This window comes from Diadema antillarum, unplaced genomic scaffold (assembly GCF_040938485.1).
Source record: "Diadema antillarum isolate AM-2024a unplaced genomic scaffold, OU_Dant_1.0 seq00002044_RagTag, whole genome shotgun sequence".
In the NCBI taxonomy this organism is placed as follows: domain Eukaryota; kingdom Metazoa; phylum Echinodermata; class Echinoidea; order Diadematoida; family Diadematidae; genus Diadema; species Diadema antillarum.
The window spans coordinates 58,155-65,822 of NW_027272695.1; the positions used below are offsets into that span (position 1 = coordinate 58,155).

Here is a 7,668-nt window from a genome sequence, read left to right on the forward strand (position 1 = left end):
CAAAATGAATTACGGTTTCACTTCTCTTTAGCAATTTACACAAAGACTACAAACAAGAGCAAATCTTGATGAAAACCATGAAACCTGTTTATAACAAAGAGTTTGTCTACTGGTAGTGGTACACTGTAGCTTGATATTCATTGACACTGACACAAACTCGTGAAATATCCTGTGAATGACAAAAGCATACACACAAATGTAAAAAAAAAAGAAAAAGATAAATACAGTGTAGGTTGCAAGAACTGACAAAAATAGCATGTAATAAAATGTACCACCATCAACAGAAAAGCTGTACACAGCAATAATGTCAAATCGTTCTTGTTTGTTGCACAAATTGAAATACTGGTCAAATATCTCCCAAGTAACTTATCTTAGTTTAAACATTACGTATACTACAAAGAAACACTTCTTTAAAGGCTCTTGTGTATAATACTAGAAAATTTCCAAAACAGAAAATTTTGAAGATCAGTCTATTTACCTGGAAAATGGAGACGGATTTTAAGGATGACTCATGAGCACCGGGCAAGAACAGAACTTATCAAGTAATGCATGAACCTCCAAGACAAAAATGTTTTCATTTCAGACAACTTCTGAGAAGAAAAGAACCTCAAACCCTTTTCTGGGGACAAATAATCTATAATGGCAAGTAGCCTAACAAATACAGTATGTGTGGGTACACAGTTTGCAAAGGAAGTATTAAAAGGATTGATGTCCTGGCATCTGTAAATTCTTGTGAAGATACAAAGACAAATGCTGATATAGACTCTTAGTTAAGCTGGTAGTCCAGATAAGGGTAGGAGTTTCTTTTGTAAGTACCCCTTGCCCCCCCCCCCCCCCCACACACACACACACAAACACACACAAAATTAGAATTTAGAATATCATACAGGGAACCTGAACATATATTTTTTTTCAACCACGGTGTACAATGTACATTGGTGAGGAAAGTAGTGAGATTTTTTTTTAAAGTATATTTATGAAGTCCTGATAATATTAAGGTTTAAAGGGTGTGTACAGTTCTGGTTGAGGTGAGGATTTAGCTTTTAACATTTTGCGAGATATTAAGACACCACTCTATGAGATGTCAAAGAGCATGCAATTCTAAGGGGTATCAAAAGTTTATTTGATGAAAATCGGTTTTGAAATGGCTGAGATATCCAAAAACAAGGTGAAACGAAGAGATCCTAACAAAAGGCGTGGCCTGTCGCCTTTTATTATTATCACTTTTTTTGATATCTCAGCCATTTGAAAACCAATTTTCATCAAATAAACGTTGAATCCTTCTTAGAATTACATGCTCTTTCATATTTCATAAGAAGTTTCTCATTATCTCACTTAGGAATGTTATAAACATGAATCCCACCTCAACCAGTACTGTACAGTCCCTTTAATGTTTACTGTAGAGCTGGTTAATGTTAGGAGGGGTGGGGGGTGGGTGTACAACACGTACACTCCAGTGGTTGGGCCACATGTGTCATGCAATTGATTACCTGAATATAAGAACGACCCAAATCCAAATTTGGCTATTGTCTTTGAAAACCATTTAAAAATTCATGCAAATACAAATAATCATCATTCAAGTGACTGTTTTATATTCAAATTTGTATGAATAACATCCCAATAACAGAAAACACTAAAAGCAGTGGGAAGTTATGTATTCATTTATATTTTTCCCAAATTTTCTCTAATGGACTTGGGTTGTTCTTATATTCAATTATGTCATGCAATACAATATCAAGTGAGAGTAAGACAGCACATTTGAATAGATTCGCAGTAATTGCCCATGTGGTGGGTTAATGTATGTTGGGACAGGCTTCCATTCCAATGATTAAAAAATTGAAAATTAAATGATATGTGTGCGGGTCTATACTCTGCCACATTTTCACATACACGTAAAGGGATCATGACACAGGCTGGAATTCAAACCTTCTGTCTGACAGATCACATCCAATGGATTCCATTCATTCAAGGACCTCGCCTTGCTGGGAGATATCACTATTTTTTTTCAATAAACCATAACTGTAGACGGTTTAGTCGGGAAACATTTTTATTGTAACTATTGTTCACATTTTGTATTATATTTAACAATGCTTAACATCGATTATATATTATACAGATTCAGTGTTTACATTGGTTGTTTCTATCCTAACTCACATTTTAGAACTATGTGTATTTTGAAGCACTAATGCTGGGTTTTGATTATCTGCAAATGGTAAATTATCCCTTAACCAACAATGAAAAAACAACAACAAACAACAGTGATGGGCATGATATGGGCACATATAAACTTTCAAAGCTACAATGTACATTTGTAGGATCAGACCTGTTGAACGGTCGTCAACAAGTCTTTGTATACATTGCATCATCAATTTGTTTTTGTTTTGTTTCAAATGTTACTTCTTCCAGTACTGGTATTTTTCTTCTTTTTTTTTTTCTTTTTTCTCGGGGGGGGGGGGGGGGGGGGGGGGCTCATTTCCATTCCACTTATTAAACATTTCACTCAATTTACAAAACTATGCAATAGATGCAAAACATACATATTCCCATGTCAAGAGTACCATTAATAACAAATGTGAATGAATATAAAAACCACAACTCCCTACCCCTTGTATTACAAGTGTACATACAGCTGTAGGTGTTCATACTGCTCAACAATCTTTTTTTAATCATATGCAAGAATAATCAATTGAATTCAATTAATTCAATTCAATTAATTTTGGACACAAAACATTCACATACAACACAAATTCCACGTGGGGACACTATACAAAATTGAATGACACAGGTTTCTGTTAAAAGGCCTACATACAACTGTAGAATCAATCACAAAGTCACACACACACACACACACACACACACAAATCACACATCGTTTGCATACCACAAAAATAACATTAAATCACGAGAGAATGCATAAGTTCTGTAATTCCCAAAGGGAAAGAGAGACCTTGGGCTATTTTGTCATCCTACGTACTTATGTTTAAGTTAAGCCATCCTGGATTATGTCAACAAGAGATCTCAGCCTTGTTCTGCAGCATGCTTGCGCACGTGTGGCAGGTACACAATGTTACATAATTATGGAAGGAAAAGATAAAATAATTAAGAAACAAACCCCCTGCTAATGACCTCAAACTCTTGTCTAAGCTTTTCATTAAAATGAGGCTGGTTCTGTTATATATCGAGCAATAATCCTACTGCATTGGCATAGACATCAGGTCATATCATCAGACTATAGTATCAGTATCACGTTAGACTACCGGCAGAAGACAATAAGTGAGCCGAGATCAAAATGACATCAAAGATCTAAGTATTTACTCATTAGTCACTACAGCCCTGTCGCTGTACAGCAAGTTGTGACAGGGCTGTGGCCTGTACCACTCGCAGTCGAAACACCTGCCTACTTAGCGCGATGTCACAGATTTCAAATTAATTACAATGTATGTTACATCAGTAACTCAGACCTACTTAAATCTAATCTTGATCCTTTTAGCCCACGAAAACAATCACTGCACAGCCACGCAGCACTTTCGGTCATACATGCACATAAGCAAAACTTGCATCATTCAAAGTTAGTATTTTGAATTGTGCGGCGATGGTCAGGCTTTGCGGTTACAAAATTTTCTCAATGGACATACAGTGTAGCGTGAGGACTCACTAAGGATTAATATTCCACACGTCACACTCTAGTTCATGCATTCTATTCCATGTGGATATAACGTAACATTTGTGTAGAATGTAGAAAAATTAAACCGTTTTGTAGCTGTGTCAGGGGTGTTCCAATGAAAGCGTAGCACCTATGGGTACTTGTCAGACACCATGTAGTTGGGTTAACTGGTCACATCCTCCTCTCCTTCCCCATCCCATAAGATTAAATCCACATTGAAACTGCTGTTTTGTTATCGTTTTTCAATCTGGTTAGGAGTATACCATAGCCTAAGCTAACATTCTATTTCTACAGTATGTAAATAGACATCTTGGCTATGCTGGATTTAAAAGTGACAGAACAACACACAGTGCCTCGACGAGGCTCAGGTCAGATACAAGTCACCATTGCACTGTCATCACTCACTGTCCTGGATCTGGATTGACCAAAAGATCAGTCGTAACGTTAGACTCTATCTATTGCCAGGGCCATCGCCAAGGCCTCAGAGCTCAGCAAGCAAGGGATAGATCTAACTGTTTTTTGTTAGCCAGATCTAACTTTCTAAGTCTGACTTCATGGAATCCCCAGAAGAGAACCGTAAAAATAAAATAAAACTCCCCCAGACAGATTAATGTTTCTGTCTAGAACAGTTCTATGATGTAGGCCTATTGCTACTGGACTGATTTGACTGCCAGTCAAGGCAAGGCCAACAGCGGTCTGGTCAGGCTAACCAAGACACCAGAGAATGAAGAATATTGTAAACACTCTGTCTGTGCAGACAAACATTATTAAAAAGACACCAGCAGAAAAAGAAAGGACAGACAGACATGACATCTGATAACGTTTTCGGGCGTCCCCGCCATGCGATGAAAGCAAAACGATTAGTCTAGGTCCTAGTAGATTTGATCAGTGAGCAAAAGTGAGTTGAGTGCACTTTAAGACCTAGATCTAGTTCACTCGCTCGCTAGCAGACAACACGAGCTCCGAAGTGGGTGCCCATGCCATGGCCATGCCCAAACCCTGGGCTGGCGGCTTAGGGAAGTAGGAAGGACCAATACCCACCACACCGCAGCAAAGAGAGAAATAAACTGCTCACTATTCCAGCGATATCATAGCACGCTACGTAGAATAAAATACTTGCTTGTGAAGAGGGGGTATTTAACACTTACATTTGGACGGATGATCGATAAGGTTTACTCCTTTCACGGTATGATTACGTTTTTAGCAGCCTAGTTGGACAGCAAAGACGTACGTTTGCACGTCACTCAGGATCACAGCGCAAGCCTCCTAGCTAGCTAGCTGCACGTTGTGCACATATGTCGTCGCGTCGTCGTGTACGTAGCGTAGGCGGAGTTCGAGGGATCGGGACGGGCTGTGCGCTGCCACCACGCTTTTCTCAGCTGATCGAATGATCCAACATTTGACCTCTCTACTCGTGTACTCATGCAACGCATGCATATGAGTCGATGTGAGTGCTGAGACCACGCACGCACGCATTCAGATCGCAGGTGTCCGTCCGCGGCAAGTGCGAAGATTTTGGCGATGATTTTGAAAATGAAAAGTTGAGGGGACAAGGGACGGGGGGAATCTCTATCCAAGTCCCAAGTTGCCATGATTAGGCTTTACCTGGCTTTGATTTTAGACTCTTGAGAATCTAGCACTATGCTAGGCATGATTCCAGCATAATTGCTACAGAAAGGAAATCTCTAGGTGTCAATTACGGTACTTATTTTGGTTTGTTTGTTAGTTTGTCGACTGATTTCAGTGCCGGCGGAATCGGGGTGGGGGGGGGGGGGGGGGGGGGAGGGAGGACTCGCCCCCCCCCCCCACTTTTTTTGCACCATATACGAAGGAATACATAAGGTGTCACCATACATCTCTATGGGTGTCACCACTTTGGCCCTCCCCCCCCCCCCAACTTTTTTTTTTTTTTTTTTTACCCCGGAAGTCCCTAAGTGGCACTAGTAAGAAACAGATAGAAACCTTGAAGATCTTTGTTTTGTTTTTTGTTTTTTGTTTTTGCTTGTCAGCTGAAGAAACCCGGAAGTGGAAGAGAAAAAGGCTTTTTCTTTTTTTTTTCTTTTTTTTGCTTGTTAGCTCATGAAACCCGGAAGTGCCCCCACTTTTGAAAACGTGGCGCCGGCGATGGATTTGTCGACGAAATTGTCACTAAAAGGTTGTGAAGCCCTGTTTTTGTCAAGACCGGTGTTTTGTTTTTCTTGTCAGGTGCAGATACCTGAAAGTGTAATGGGAAAAATGAGCTGAAGACCTTTTTATTTCTTTTTTTTTTTTTTTTTTTTTTTTTGCTTGTTAGCTCCTGAAACCCGGAAGTGCTGGGCCCCCACTTTTGAAAACGCTCCGCCGGTGTCACAGTCGATCCGTTCCGGGTTCCGGGGGAACCGATATACTGGTCGAATCCAGTCGATTAGTTCCGCAGAACGAATATACCGCACAATAGGCCGTACGCAGAAACGTTCCGCAACCGCCGATCCTATCCGGGTTGTGCGAGTAGGCCTCATTAAAAACAAAATAATATCTGTGTATTGTGGATGCTGATACCAAACCAAAAAAATCTAAGAAAGCTATTTCTTCATTTTTTAAATGATATTAAGGACAAACCTATTTTTACGTTCTGATAATTTCCCTTTAAATGAATCATATTATAACCTCGTACAAGTAGCGCGAAGAAATGAATTACTGTAGGGCCTACAATGTATTAGCTAAATAGCATGCACAAATACGTACGAGTCGATCATCTGGAGCCGTTGCGCAGACAGTGTACGATTAGCCTTTATTTATAGACAAAACTTCAAAGAACAGTTCAACGAAAGAGCATGATAATACTATAGTTATAGGTCCTACATTTATAAGAGACTGCTTGAAGTGGGAAGGAAGAGAGAGGGAGGTTTTGCTGGTAGGGTACAGCAAGGATAAACATGGTTTTTTTTTCGGTGAGCTTTGTTCTGATAAGAAAATTATTGTTCAGCTGTACTTCAAAAGAAAAAAAAGAATGTTGGTCTAATGGTCTGCAAACAAATTGTTAATGTGTATGCCGTGTATGCAGGGGACTAAAATGGAGCTATGCATTTGGATTTCATTTCATTTATCTATTTTATTCTCATTTTTCTTTCAAAAAAACATAACACAAAGTAAATCAAAAATGCAAACATAAGCAAGTATACATTACAAAGTATGACATTCAATGGTAATTAACAAACTAATAAAGATATGCACACATACTGGTATTACAAAGTTATGTTTGCAGGGTAAAAATGAGAACTAAGAGGTCCACTAAAAAGCGTTGGTTGTAGATTTTAGACCACTCTAAAATATCTTCAAAAATACTTATTATAATTACAAGTGCGTAATTATGCATAATGCAAAAAATAAGACAAAATGAAAGAAACAACAGAGACACAACAACGTGACATGACTAAACTGAGGGGAATATACGAATGAAAGGATTAGAGCAAAAACAAAATTAAAGGAAGGAGAGAGAGAATGCCTACACGCTGAACAGGATAAACGGAAGAGGAGATTTATCAACTGATTACTTAAATTGTCCACTCTGGAAATTCTTTATACATTGGATATCGCAACAAAATTTACATTCAATACATCACAGGTACACCACAATCAGACATGTCATAGAGTAAAAAATGAAACTCACTCACATTAACATACATTAACGTATGCACCATAATAACAATACATTAACCCGACATTTACAACTACATGTATACAAAAACTATTGATATACAGCTGTATACGAATTGAATTGAATTGAATTGAATTTATTCATTTATGGATACATGGATTAAAATTTCTTTATTTTAAGCTGTTGATGTAGAGCTATTATAACTCGAGATGAATAAAATTTTCCTTTGTTTACTTTTCTCCTTATTTTTCTCCTTCGCACTCTAAATCTCTTCTTTATTCTTTATTTTTAATTCTGTGTTGTTTTTTTCTCTCTTTGTTAGCCTACCGCTTTTACCCTTTTTACTTTTTATCTAAAAGATGCCATT

General features: G+C 38.3%; 1 protein-coding gene across 1 annotated transcript in view; it reads right to left on the bottom strand.

The window, feature by feature from the left end:
- Positions 1-4,936, bottom strand: part of LOC139713734 (ATP-citrate synthase-like) — a gene marked incomplete at its 3' end in the record, with an annotated part of 63,086 nt that extends 58,150 nt beyond the window's left edge. Inside the window, exon 1 of the mRNA XM_071625439.1 lies at positions 4,813-4,936. The remainder of the gene's footprint in view (positions 1-4,812) is intronic.
- Positions 4,937-7,668: the final 2,732 nt, after the last annotated feature.